This window comes from Perissodus microlepis, chromosome 23, assembly GCF_051167445.1.
Source record: "Perissodus microlepis isolate ML-2025 ecotype Zambia chromosome 23, ASM5116744v1, whole genome shotgun sequence".
Classification (NCBI taxonomy): Eukaryota; Metazoa; Chordata; class Actinopteri; order Cichliformes; family Cichlidae; genus Perissodus; species Perissodus microlepis.
The window spans coordinates 30,144,090-30,158,345 of NC_140482.1; the positions used below are offsets into that span (position 1 = coordinate 30,144,090).

The 14,256-nt window shown below is 40.0% G+C and overlaps 1 protein-coding gene across 4 annotated transcripts in view; it reads left to right on the top strand.

The window, feature by feature from the left end:
* Nucleotides 1-565: 565 nt before the first annotated feature.
* The window catches only part of lpp (LIM domain containing preferred translocation partner in lipoma), a 187,391-nt gene continuing 173,700 nt past the window's right edge, over nucleotides 566-14,256 (top strand). The window contains exons 1-2 of one of the 4 annotated variants that reach the window (XM_084921774.1): nucleotides 566-786; nucleotides 8,466-8,537. The gene's annotated coding sequence lies outside the window, so the exon portion shown is untranslated. The other 3 variants (XM_084921775.1, XM_084921777.1, XM_084921776.1) reach the window with 3 other exon arrangements.

Consider the following 14,256-nt stretch of genomic DNA (forward strand, 5'->3'; position numbering starts at 1 on the left):
ACCTCTGGCTTGTACCTCCTGTCACATCTAATGTCTAACTTATGTGATTACCTGTGACAGGTTAAGTAATCATCTCACACTTTGCAAAGGAATCCCGTGGGCTGGACTGGAAAGCATTTGGAGTGCTGGTTCTGGCCCCAATGTTTCTTTTGTAGTGATACAGCCCATGAGAAAACCTGGGATAGAATCTAGGCTGTCCCATATTTTGTATTGTTGGCTGAAGATGATCTTGACAAAGTTTTGTGTTATTTTTTTAAACATTTTGTATTTATCTGTTTTTGGTGATGTCAGATACTAACAGGCAGAGGTTGTTGTTTGTGCAATATGACAACAACACCTCGAATAAAGAGAGTGAAATATGCAAACAAATACCACAAGTTAAACCGGACCCTTATTTGGAGGGCCACTTCTGGCCCCCAGGCCACATGTTTGACACCAAATCACTGCACACTCTTCTTTCATTTACATTTTAAGGGTTCTAAGTATCGGTACGTTCAATTTTTCTGTATTTATTAGGATGATAGTTTATTTGAGGAGAAAGCCTCCAGCGTGGACCTTTGCCTGACTGCAGCGTGCTGCTGTGCGCACAGACCGGAGATGTGTGCTCACTGAGGGCCGTGCTGTTTTGGCCTGCTGCCTTACATGGGCAAACCTCTGAACTGACTCAGACGAGCTGGAATTTCAGCGTGACGTCACTGCCTACAACTCTCCCAGAATTTGGATCAAGTAGTTTTCACTTTTTTTGGTGGGATTTCAGCCCCTGTGTTAGGTTTCCTAGAAAGCGAGGTAAGTGAAACTATACGTCGCACCTTTTCAAACATACGGGCGGTTTCCGGTGCAGTTTGACGTGTTGCTGTTAAGAACCCGGCTCTGGAGCAGTTCGTGCTCACTTTGTTCGGCCTTGTTGGGATGTAATGTGGATTTTACTGCAGCTCGGACGGGTTCACAGTGAGGGCGTGGACTCGGTACCAGAGCTCGGGCCGGTAGGACTGTGACACGGGGAAACTAACAGAGCTAACTTGTCGCTAGCTGGTGCCGAGCTGGACTCAGTCATGCACAGAAAACACGTTCAAACACTGTGAAGCGGCTCATTTGGCTAAACGAGACTCGGGGCGTCTCTGCGGGGCTCCTAGATTTAGCACAGTGGTTTACTGCAGAGCAATGCGGAAGACACCAGAGCCCCCACAGAGCCCTCCATCAGAAGGGAAACATGTCGCTGCTTTTTACTTTAGAGCGCCCAGAAACTTCCGTTTACTAAAAAATAGTTATTTGTATCGTCACTGTTGCTGCTCCTTGGACTCGTTTGTCTCGAATTTGCCACGTTGTTCGAGTACTTTTCATAGCCGCGTGTGTTACAAAGTAACACATCTGTGCTTTGTTGGCGTTATTGCTACAGACGTATCCTTCACAGCAGGGGAGTCAAACTTTTTAAAGGCGAAACAATAAAAAACAACAACAACAACTATCAATGCGAATCTGTGTTCTCCACTTTGGAAAGAAGCCTTTATGTTGTCGCTGATGACGTCAGTGACAATTTTGACTGTACTGTCAGGTGACGGTAATTTTGAGCGTGGACACATTTTTTTTTCCGCTTTAGCATAAGCGCCACCGCCTTATAACGTCTATGCATCCCACTATCACCCATCCTGGTTGGATCATCTAGTGGGCACTTTGAGCTCAGTTGGGGGCCGCTCGAGGAAAAAAAAAAAAACAAGAAAGAAAATAAAGTTTTTATCATTAAACCATACACCACTGTCAGTTCAGTTCAGTTTTATTTCTATAGTACCAAATCACAACAACAGCTGCCACTAGGTGCTCAGTAATATAAGGTAAAGACTCTGCATTGATAGAGAGAGAACCCTCTGTAAGTAAGCACTTGGCAGCAGTGGGAAGGAAAAACTCCCTTTTAACAGGAAGAAACCTCAGTCATAACAAGACTGGGCGCAAGGCAAAGGGGACAGGATAAAAGAGAGCTGGAAATTAAACTGATTAAATGCGAAGTGGCGAGAGAGTGGTAAAGAAACACTCAGTGCATCATGGGAAACTTCCAGCAGCCAGGTTTATTGCAGTGTAACTAAGGGAGGGTTCAGAGTCACCTGATCTAGCCCTAACTACGTGCTGAACCAAAAAGGAAAGTTTTAAAGCGGAACTTTTAAAGTAGAGAAGGTTTCTGTGTCCTAAATCCAAACTGGAAGCCTGTTCCACAGAAGAGAGGTCTGAAAATGAGAGGTCTGTCTCCCATTCTACTTTTAAATATACTAGGACTAGAGTGAAGCACTTAACGGGGGGGGGGGGGGTATGATACTATGAGATAAGACATGGCCCAATGATCCATCATTTTTTCATCTATTACATTATTTAAATGAAGGAATATCAGTGCAGCCTGCATTCACTGCGATTGGCCTTTTGGCCACCACTGTCGTCTGCTACGTGTTTCCAGCTTCTGCCGCCATTTTTCCCATCAACTGGAAGAGAATGAATCAACTCGAAGAGACCAACAGTTTGTCTTTCGTAAACAACACAGTCAGGCATTGGTGTAGATATTTATTGAGACTGGGAAGCTCAAGTGACTGTTTGTTAGCCGTTTGTGTAATTATTTTACAGTTTGGAACTGAATGTATCAATCGGTCAGTTTTCTAATGCTTATATCCGGGTCCTGGGTCACAGAGGCAGCTCTCCACGCAGAGATGTCCAGACCTCCGTCTCGCAGCTACCTCCTCTAGGCTGTGGTAGGCTCTGGTACTGACACTTAGACATAATCTCCACAGTTTGTCTTGGGTCTGCTCCAGAGTGTCCTTCCTGTAAGATATCTTTTAAACATTTCACCTCTGAGGTGTCCAGGAGGCATCTAGTCAGTTGTCTGAGCCACTTCAACTGACTCCATTTGATGTGGAGGAATATCAGCTCTGCTCCGAACCACTTCTGAGAGACTGAGATCCTCACCCTTTCTCTAAGGGAGAGCCCAGACATCCTCCAGGGAAGGCTCATTTCTGCTGCACAGACACAAACTAGGCAGGTTAAAAGTCCAGCATCAATCATAATGAATAAAAATACTGCATCATTTTTTCTTCTTAGAAGCATAAATTAAAGCATTTTATGATCATGTGTGATTGCCTCTCTATAGTCCTGTATTCCTAATCTTCTGTTGCAGCACCAGTTAAAACTGTTGCCTGTCATTCCAGCTGCATATCTGTTTTGTGATCATCTTTGGGTGGGATATATACTCCTGTTATGACCTGGACAAAATGGATGAATAAATCTGCTTTGCATTCCCACATAAATTCCTTCTAGATTGAAGTTTTGCAGTGCATAAAAACCAACAAAGTGGAACTTTAAAGGCTAAGTCCCACATCTACGTCTCTATAATTCTGCTGTTGTATGGTTTGACAGGATGATGGTTTTAAAATGCAGATGCAGTGTATGTAAGATTGTTTCATGGTAAATGTATGGGTCTCTGCTTTTTACATTGTGTGTTTAACAGCCTTTTGAAAGGGTTTCAGACTCGCATAGTCACAGGTGATGCAACATCTCCAAAACGGTTGTTAACTGGTGTTGTACATCAATAAAATATGAAGAATTAGTTTACCCGACTAATATTTGTATCGGTGACTGGACAGGGCAGCAACATTGAGTTGTCAGATATTAAGTCATGCAGTGTACAACAAGCCAGGCTGTAAACCAGAGAGGAGTGCTTGTGCAAATAGTGGCCAGAGATATGGACTTTTCCCTTGCAGATATGTTTAAAAATGTTTGGTCTGTTGACGTAACCAGTACTGAGGCAATACCTCCGTATTTTGCTTCAAGATTTCCTCAGAAAGTTGACTAAACTGAACCCTTTTATACCTAAATGGATCTGACGTCATCTTCCTCTTTGTGAGTGAAACAAGAATCTTGGTCCAGGCTGTAGGTATTGTTCTGCCTTGGAATGAAAAATAAATCTCACTTTCTTCTTTAAAAGACTGAATTCAAACTTTGACTTGGATGTGAATTTCAAATCAATAACACCAAGTCCCTTGGGAGAGCTGTCATCAAACTGAATACATCTGCGTCGCTCCGACACATTTTCTACTCAGGCAACATTAAACGAAACTGTCTTTAAAATCTCTGGCTAAAAAGAACTCGTTTGACAGCGTTGATGATGTTAAACTTAAAAGATGAGTGGCTCTGCTGCCTTTGAGCCTTGGCCCCCCTGGTAGTTTTAGTCAAGTTATTCCACTGTTTGTGTTTCTTGACATATTTTAATGAGAATGTCCTTCTCTGAAAAAAACAGCACCAGTTTTTCATACTCACACAGCACCTCTTTTAGAAAACACTACCTCTATAAGCTATGATAAACCAAGGATCTTCTAAGGCTGTAGATAATTAATTACAATTAGTGTTGTTATGAATGGCGGTTAGCTTTGGCAAGCTGATCCTGGGTTCGAATCCACCATCAGGCCAGAGCCTTTCTCTGTGGAGTTTGGATGTTCTCTGTGTGTCTGTGTGGGTCTTCCTCAGTACTCCGGCTTCCTTCCACAGTCCAAAGACAGCTTTCACTTTGGGTTCTTGGCTAGCTTAGTGTTAGCATTGGTGTCTGGCTAGTCTAGCGTTAGTATGTTCTCTGGCTAGCTTAGCATTAGCATGGTGTCTGTGCAAAAAGCCGAAGTTGTGTTAGCAGCTTAGTGCAGCTGTTCATGTCCTTTATTCAGTTTCCACTTTACAGTGGAACCCCAACTTACAAAATGAATTCGTTCCCGAGAGTCTTTCGTAAGTCGAAAATTTTCGTAAGTTGAAGCACCCATTGCGCCTTTTGAGTGAGCCGATGCTGAACGATAGGCTATAGGCTAATTGCGAACTAGAACAACAATACGTCGTTCAAGTGGAACAGCGAAGTGCAAATATGGAAGCCCAGGGGTTGTCACATGATTCGGAAGGCATTGTGGGCATTGTAGGCTCAGCCAATCAGAGCCCGCGGATTTGTTACACGGGCATTTTGCCGTAACACGGGCAGAAATATTGCCGTTCAGTGCCTTCGTAACTTGAATTTTTCGTGACATGGGGTATTCGTAAGTCAGGGTTCCACTGTACTATCACGCTCTTGTCCTTTTGTGCAGTAAAAAAAAGTTATGTCCATATCAACGTTGTAGACTGCGTTGCTATTTCCTCCACACCCTGTGAACTGAAATCATTGGATTGTAGCCCAAGTGCAACTGGAACCACTAAGCATCAACAGGCAGCTAGACTAACAATTCCAAGGAACTGAACTACTAGATTCCTGATTCCCATCCCTAGATCCTGAAGGACATTTGGATCTGAATGGGTCAGTGATGTTTTCTTGAGTGGCTCAAGACACCATCTCCCAGTTTTTCATACTCCATACATTTCTGAATAATGCATCCAGATCTTAATCAACTCAAAACTCATCATTTAAAGTTGGGTCTATAAAAAACTTCCTTAAAGGATGACGAATGGGTTTATTGTTATTGCACAAAAAACAATAAAATGAATGCAAATATGTTAAATGAACACCAAAGATCGCCTGGGACCAATAACAACACAGTTCCCCGCCAGCCCCATGATGCAACCTACACAGCATAGCATAACATGTCTGTGCCTGTTTAAGACTTCTGCTGTTTTCTCAGCTTGGGGTGTGACATGTAGTAGGCTGGTTTTCCCAATACTTCTATCTGACTCTTATTTAATCCAAAAGAATCCTGTAGGATAATTCGGGGTCGTCCCCTACAGCTGCAGGGCTCCTTCAAAGCTAAAACCATTTCGGGGGGATTTTTATTTTGTAAGTACTTGCGGTATCTGTTTGATGAATTTTATTAGTGTTGATTTCAGATAGAAATACACACTTGAACCCAGACAATGCTACTACTAATAATGCAGTCTACGGTATATAACTAATGTCCATTCAGCATAAGATTTAAACAAAAAGTAGCATAAAGGTTGAATTTTTATATCTCATGGAGACACAAGTCATCAGTTTGCTGTTTAATGTAATGACATCTTTGGAAAGTTGTAGAAAATCTCAAGTTCAATTGGGTCACTCTGGTTATTTGGATTTGCTGCTTCACAGCAGATTCTTTAGATTCGTATACATTATTGAGGACTTTTTTTTTTTTTAAAGCAATGAAACTATTTGAAGGTTTTATTTAAACAGGTGTTGTTTAAACTACTCATATATCCGAATGTAGAGATGGGCTTTTTTGATGGGATGCAGTTCTTCTGACCAGTACTGTACAAAAATCACCATTGATAGTTTTTTTTTCTTTTTCTAGGAAAATAGGTCAAAAACAGAGTTTTTACAGTTCCAACAAGCTTGAAAGTCAGTATTTGGTGTGACCACCTTTATTCTTCAACACAGCCTGAAAGCTTTTAGGAAAGCGTTCCTGTTGTTTCTTTAAGTAGTATTCAGGAATAGTTCTCCAGGCTTCGTAGATGGATGTTTCTCCCTCCCACACTGTTTCAATAATGTTGAGGTCCAGGCTCTAGGGAAGCCAGTCCGTGACTGATAGTGTTCCATTGTGTGTTTTTCTATTCAGGTGTGATTTTATTGCATTGGCAGAGCGTTTTGGATCATAGTAATGCTAAAAAATGAAGCTGTTACCAATCTTTGAAAATAGTGGATCAAAACTTTACTTTTCTATGACAAGTACAACATCACTGGCTGAAATGGAGCCCCAAAACATGACAGAGCCTCTACCGTGTTTTATAGATAGCTGCACCCCAGTCCAAGATGTGCCAAGATTTAAGGTAATCGCTATTTAGGAATCACCTTGTTGGTGCAAAATACAATTTTATTTCCATCCGTTTGTATGGCAAATGTATGAAAAATGCCAACTCTTTGGCATTTTTCATGGATTCTGCAAAAGAAATAGAAACAAATGGTGTTTGTTTTTTTGCCACAGGCTTCCAGTAACAAAGTCCCTAAAAATACAATTTAAAAGTGGTTCTTTGCTTTTATGTATAGACCCAACAGCAGTCCATCCATTTAGTTTGGTGCCGTTCTTATCCTTGAATGATTCATAGATCAATGTTAAGTAGCTTAATAAAAAAACAACCAAAAAAATCATTCATCTGAAAATGGTCAGGTACGAGGACTGGACTGAAAATTAGTAAAAAAAAAACAAAAACGTTGAAGACCTTCAGAAAACCCTGGAAACCTTTGCCCTGGAACACTTACATATCATACAAACACAAATACATATCAAAAGTCAAATACTGTATATATTAAAAGTACCTACAGAAACATTTTGGGTTAGCATACGATGGTATGACCTCCAGATTTAAAAGATCTGATAAATGTGATGGATCAGATCTCTGTGCTGTTTTAACTTTCCAAATACGTCTGTGATGCCTCACCAGTGCACCATGCAGATCTTGTTTGTCAGTAACTCTTTCACAGTTACACAACCAGATCCCATAATTATGGAGCCAGCAAGCTGACATTATCAGTAGATAATATAGTTTAAGTAACTCATCTGATAAAACGCATGATATGGATTGTGTAATTTCTTTGTTTGACATGCATAATAGTCACTGGTAAATGGACCAAAACCAGTCTAATGTGTTTGTAGCATACATATTTTTGCCCATGTGACCTCAACCTGGATAAGCAGTAGAAAATCTATGTACAGTTACCATGAATAAGAATTAGTATATAAATAAGTTACCGTGTTAATTATTCCATTATTACAATCTTCATTCCTGTTGGCTAGTTAATAGTTTTTTTAAACTTAAAAAATGTGTCACAGCCTGTCTTTGGTTGCAAGATGATTTTAATTTTGAGCCTTGCAGTATGACTGTTTTGGAGGGACTAAAATATTATCACAATGTTTTCACCCTTTTATCTTTCAATTCAGAATTAGGTTTTAGCCTTTTTTTTTTTTTTTTTTAAAGTTTTGCTCCAATTTTGGCTGGATAAATTGGACATTCAACATTTTTACTGGTTTGGTACCATCAGATGGAAGTCAGATCAGCCAAGCTCATTGAACCTGTCTGCTGGAGTATGTAGTGTCTTAAATTTGACGCCTAATCCCTACAAAGTAATGAGATGCTTTGACTTGAACACATGATGGCCAGTTCAAACAAATTGGTCCTTCACCTGTCAGGAATGCATTTATATAAAATTTTAGTCTGTTAGTTCTCTCTGCTAAATAATTGTTGTGCTGTGGTGAAATATTTTCTGCGGTGTCACTTGTCAGCATTGTTGTTCCCGCTCTACATCTTTGCTATGAAGTATTGCTCCCAGAGGGGTGACAGGTGCCTGACAGACTCAAATTTAAATGGACAACCAGCGCTTAGGTTCATGCACGATTTATAGGAAGCCTGCCCAAAGTTCATCTTTCTGCTGATGAACAACACAGTCATGGGAAAAAAAATGTGTGTGAGATGACAGGACCTACTTACCATGCCAGTGTGGGTCCTGCATAGCACAATTAAAGTTGTGTAATCCATTTGAGGTTTTTTTTATTTCTCAGTGTCAACAGACTTCAACATACAGCTTTCATCGTCTTCCAGAAACACTACAGCGACGTCAAAGTGGAGAAAAAGTAAGAGAGCTTTTTTTCTTTGCTGAGTTTTACCTTTTTATATGTTGCTGTGTTTTCTGTCACGTGGTTCTAGAGCTTGGTTAGAAGGTTAAGTGTACTAATTTCCACACTGTAGAAACGTAGGGACTTAGTTCTGGGCCTGAACTTCATGTTCTACCATAAAAGCAGCATGCCCACAATGAAGCTTTTATGATGGGCTCAGTGTTAAACAGTACAAGGAGTTACTTGTTAATCATTGTGTTCCTTCCAGTGAGGATTCCTATGAACTTGTTATTGCTCTATTATCTTCGTGAGCTTTTGTACATCAGGTGTAATGTCACTTATCAGCAAGCCTTAGTGTGGAGACAAGTGAGTCGTGCAAATGCAAGAAAAAACTTAACATATTAGCCGCCTCTTCCAAAATACATCGCAATCTCCAACTTGTTTTGGTAGTGGATGTGCATTGTGGGTAATGTAGGCATTACGAATAAAAAAGAATGCTTGGAATCATCTTAATTACCTCCACAAAGGAGGCTATGTTTTTGGTAGCATTTCTATATCTTTAAACACAATAGCTCAAAAAGTTTTGAATGAAATATTATCAACTTTGTGACGGTGTAGAGTGGGGTCATGTTAACAATCCATCCAAACTTGGCTTGCATCCACCAAAGGTGGTCAAGGTTAACATATTGATTTATTGGTTGGAAATGGACATATGTGGTATCAAGTACAATATAAATGACTTAAAATATAATGTCAGATTTGACCTCTTACCTTTCTTTGAAGGTAAATGATCTAAAGGTCAAAGTAATAGTAATGTTATTTAAAACTATATCTCTTACTGCCATTGATAGAATAAAGTCATATTGGGTATGGTGTATAGGAAATATAAATATCATGTTTTTTGTACTTTCGCAGTTCAAATAAGGTAAAATTTTCAGAAAAAGTCTTTTATCATTAAAAGTATGCTTAAAAATTGTCCTGTCTTTGTTTGTTTTGGCAACACTTACTGATATATAGAGATTCTAAATATGTCATCATAGTTTGCATCTAAACATTATGTGAAATTTGACCTTTGACCCTACTATTACCTTGCTTGATTGTGAGTCTGTGAGTGATAAAGGAGACCAAATGGCTTCATTCTTTCCCCTCACACTGTTTCATAGGCAGAAGATTGAATCCAGTCTGAAGAAGTTCAGTGTTTCCCACGCAGACTTTACCCTAGCAGGTCACTGTTGTGTTTCAGCAGTCGCCCAAATATGTTTTGATGCGCATTACTTTGGTAGGGTGATGCCACCAATAATTTACTCACCCTTATGTTATGTTGAAAGTTCAGTTCCTGCTAACCAGCTGGCTCTGGCAATTCCTGTCTCATGCTTCAATCTACCAGGCAGTTGATTTCTTTCAGTCCAGAAAGTTTTTACCCCTCAGCCTTAAAAGACTGATGTCGTTTTTTTTGTTGGGTGAGCGTACAGGCAGGCAGCGTGGACACCTAAGTTTGTGATAACACGAGAATAAAGCAATGTAGGAGGTTCAAACTGATATCACGGGGATATATTTTTTAAATGATTCGTATTATTTATTATTAGTTCCAATGTACAGCACTTTGTGTCAGCTATGGGTGTTTTAAAGAGCTTATTAAATGAAGATGCCATGGTATGATATCTACTAAAAATCTCAGATGAGTTTGATTCTCCAAGACCTCAATATTAAGGACAGAGGTTAGAGGACAGAGATCAACTTTTCGAAAAGTCTTGTGATTCCGATAACTGGAAAATGATGTAGGAGCTTCAGATTGATACCATAGATGCATCTACCAAAAATCTCAGAGACCTCGACCTCGAGGTCAGGGTAAGCTTTCTAAAAATCTTGTATATTGTGATAACTTGAGAACAAGACGATAGCAGATATGGTGGACACACCTTTAGGTTCATTAGGTTCATACAGCACAGACTTGGGGAATAATTTTGACCATAAAGCATATCTTACAAGGTAAACCACTGGTTCCAGCCAGTCTTCCATGTGATGTCTGTGGGTTCAGATGGGAAACCCCCCCCCCAAGTGGCAGTGGTCTGAGGTGTCTAATGGACCTGTATACAAGCACAGAGAGCCGATGAACTTCTTCAAACCTGAAGAAGCTGCAGGCGGCCTTGTGAACTTTTCTTCCTTCAGATAGATCTTGTTGACTGAAGCGTGTCTTATAATTGTCTTGGATTGAGTTGAACTAAACAGCAAGTGACTTTGGGTGTTTTATGTGGGTGGAAAACACACCCCAGTAAAGGAAAGTGGTGAACTTCATAATCAAAATGAATGTAAAAAAAAAAAAAGTGATTGTTTTCTTTTTATTTTGTTTGCATAATCATTAGAAGCCAAAATCAAGAAAAATTCAGGCTGTCATGGCCGAATGCTGGTTGTAGGAGTCTTCTCTGTCCTCTGTGAATTGCAGGGTCATTGTAACCAACACCTGTGTCAGGTGGAGCTCCAACGTGTCAATCTCACAAGGCTGCAAAGCAGAATCGGGATTACCATATAAAGTCCAGGAGGGACAGTCACTAGACAGGCAGCTGATTTTTGCTTTGAGATTTATCATCAAGTATTACTTAATGATTTGTTTTTGGAAAGCTTGGGTGCGCCTCCATGCTGCCACCTGATGCTTTCAAGTTCTGTGCAAAGACTGAAGTTGCATCAGACTGGCTTATAAGCGCCTTTACGTCTTTGCATAAATGAGTCGTGAAGTTTTTAAGGCTCTTCTGTGTTTACATTGCAGCTGCCTTCTCGTGAGGCCCCATTTAGCAGTCTCTTCTAATATCCTTCCAAACATGCACTTGGAGTTCAGCTTCCTATAAAAGTAATGCAAATGCCAAAAGAAGGGCAGAGCTTTACTTTAACCCTGTAGACCCTTCATATCACAGACGTCTCAGGTGCACATTATTTACATATGTGGCATTAGAGTCAGGGGGAAAGCTTTGACTTCTCATTTAACTGTTCAGACTGACTTTGATTCAGATTTCTATGAAGTTTGTTACAGAAAACGATTCCCCGCATTAGAAATGAGGGAACCAAAAACAGAAAATGACTGTATCTTGAAGTGTCAGTGAATGGTCTTCTCCTGTGGGATTTGAATGAAGTGGGCTGAGCTGTTTCAGGAAATGAGCACTCTCAAGCCAAGTTGCTCCTCAATACACTTCCAGTCCATGCAGGGCATTGTAATGATCTCTCCTACCGGCTGTTTAGTGGCTGACCTATGGCACTCGCGGGGCGTAATCAGACTTTAATTACACCCTCTTAATCACTTGAAGACAATCTGTGCGACAAGACCGCTCCTCACAGCACGTGGGCTGTTTTTACCTGCTAATCTGGCCCTGCTTTCCTGGTTAACAGGGAGTGAATTATATTGATATTCACTTTATTTTGCATTTCTTGGACATTCCTGTACTTTTGAGGCCACTCATTTTTTCTTTTCTTTCTTTCCTTTTTTAAACTATATTCTCTTAAATATAAGAGCAAGCTCACACTTTCACCCATCTTAGGTCAGACTCAACCCAAAACAATGTGAAAAGTCTCTACAATCATCATTATTATTCCAAGTGAAAGGTATGCACCGCAGAACTGGCTCCGTGGAGTGACTCTGGCTCACAGAGTATGGCATTCCAAACTAAAAGCAAACCAAACTGATATTGCCCTCCAATACCGTCTTCATATTTTCTCCATATTTGGAAGTGTTTACCTCCTCATGATGGTTGACAGAGGTTGGATGAGGGGATGTGAGTCATTTCAGCTGCACAAGGCTTTCTGGGGGTGAGAGGAGTCTTCCAAGTCACTGCCATTTAGTGAAGCTAGCAGTTTGTGTGCCTCAGTGATCTAAAGAGAAACTGTGAGTATCATTATGTGCTTAATTTATAATATAATCACTTAAAAGGAGCTTAAGTAGCAGTTTCACACATGTATTTTTTTGCATATAATGCGGCTGCTTTTGGGAAACCTTTATCATTATTATCATAATATGAAAAGGTGAGGGGATCGATTTGGATTGTTTCTCTGGCTCACCAGATATTTTCGGTACATGTTTAAAAAGTTCAGATGAGCGCAGCGCTCCGGTGACACATTTTTCTTACTGCGAGACTGACTTTGTACGCAGATGTCTCAGTTATGCCAGAAAGTTAGAGATGAAGGTGAAAAATGCAAAAAAAAAAAGTGTTATGTCTGACCAAACCGAACACACATTTTTGGGGCAGAACTTTTTAAATAGCCCAGTATGTTTTCCTGTAGCTGTCCTGTGGTTGAGTGTGAGTGAGTGAGGGGCAGCTCAGGTCATTGAAGAATTCTGGTTTTGCAAACAGCCACTCTTACTGATAGCTACACCTTAACAGGTCTGACCTCCCTCCTGGCTCTTACTTTCACACTTCAAACACTTAATGGCAGCTGCCTGGCAGTTTTTTTCCACTTCACAAGTCGAGCAAGAGGTAAATGATTTTACTTTGCTGGGAGGGCTCAGGCTGCTGATTTTAGTGATGGTGTGGTCTGATTATCTAATTACTTCTATCTCTAAATTACACTGGGACTCTGTAAGCCTTTTAACCTGAGAGATAAACTGCCTGTGTAAATGTTTCCTTTTAATTTGTGTTTTATTACATGCCACTGAAAATATGTTTGAAATGATTATTTACACCGTTTAATGTTAAGTAGCTTCTGCCTTTGTGGGAAAAACTTCTCTGAGCCATGGGGGTCAGACACGTGACCTTTTAGGGTGTCCTGAGATATCTGGTGACAGATATCTAGTAGGGCTGCTCAGTGATGGCAAGCATTATACATACAGTGAGAATCCAATTATTTTGTAATGTAATAATTCTGATAATTGTTAACTTGAAATTTTAAGTAACTGAAAAGCAGACTGATTGGCTTAAACCTCAAATGCGTGTCTATTGCAGGAACCTTATGAAAGGAGAATCAAAAGCCCCGGCTTAGGTGGTAGTGTTATTTATTTTAATGATAGTTGTAAAGTGGCATCAATATTTATAGGAAAATGACCTAATCAGGGTCTTTTTTAAGAAATTTAAGAAAATTTTAAGTCTGTGTTATCTTGCTAAGCAAAAGTTTATATATTTTAGTGGAATTTCTGACTATTTAACCAATAAAAATGTATTTTTTCCCTTGATTTTCCTTTGGGGGAAGGACGAAACCTCCTTGAGGGAAGCTCTAAAATTTAAGCAGAAAAAACCTCAACCAGATTTATAATTATCTTAAATAAATATTGAGCTCCAGCTCTAGGTTTTTTTGGATTGTGAGCCAGCAGGGAGTGAGCGTTAGGGGGTTTTTATGATGTTTTTATTATAAACAAGCTAAAACTCTTACATGGGTACTGTAAAGAGGGACAAACAGAAGTTTCTTCAGTATTCCTATTAAGAAGAATGAGATGGCTGATCAGTTTTGCTGGTTTAATAAGCAGTGACACGCGCCGATCACGGTGTTACATCAGTCTTTAGGGGCATCTCTAATACTCTTAAAATGACTTAATCTGGTCTCGCTCTTCTTTGCGTATCCTTAATTTCAAGATGCTGGCACACCCAGATTGGAGGAGATTGCGTGTAGTTTTTTTCTCTTTCTCTAAAGTCAAGTCTTCCAAATGAATCTCGTCAACAAATTAAGGCATGATTAACAGGAGCAATTACACTGAGGAACCAGCTGAGCTGAGGAGAATCAAGCTAAAGTGGAGGAGATTATCTTTCCTATTAAGGAGAAT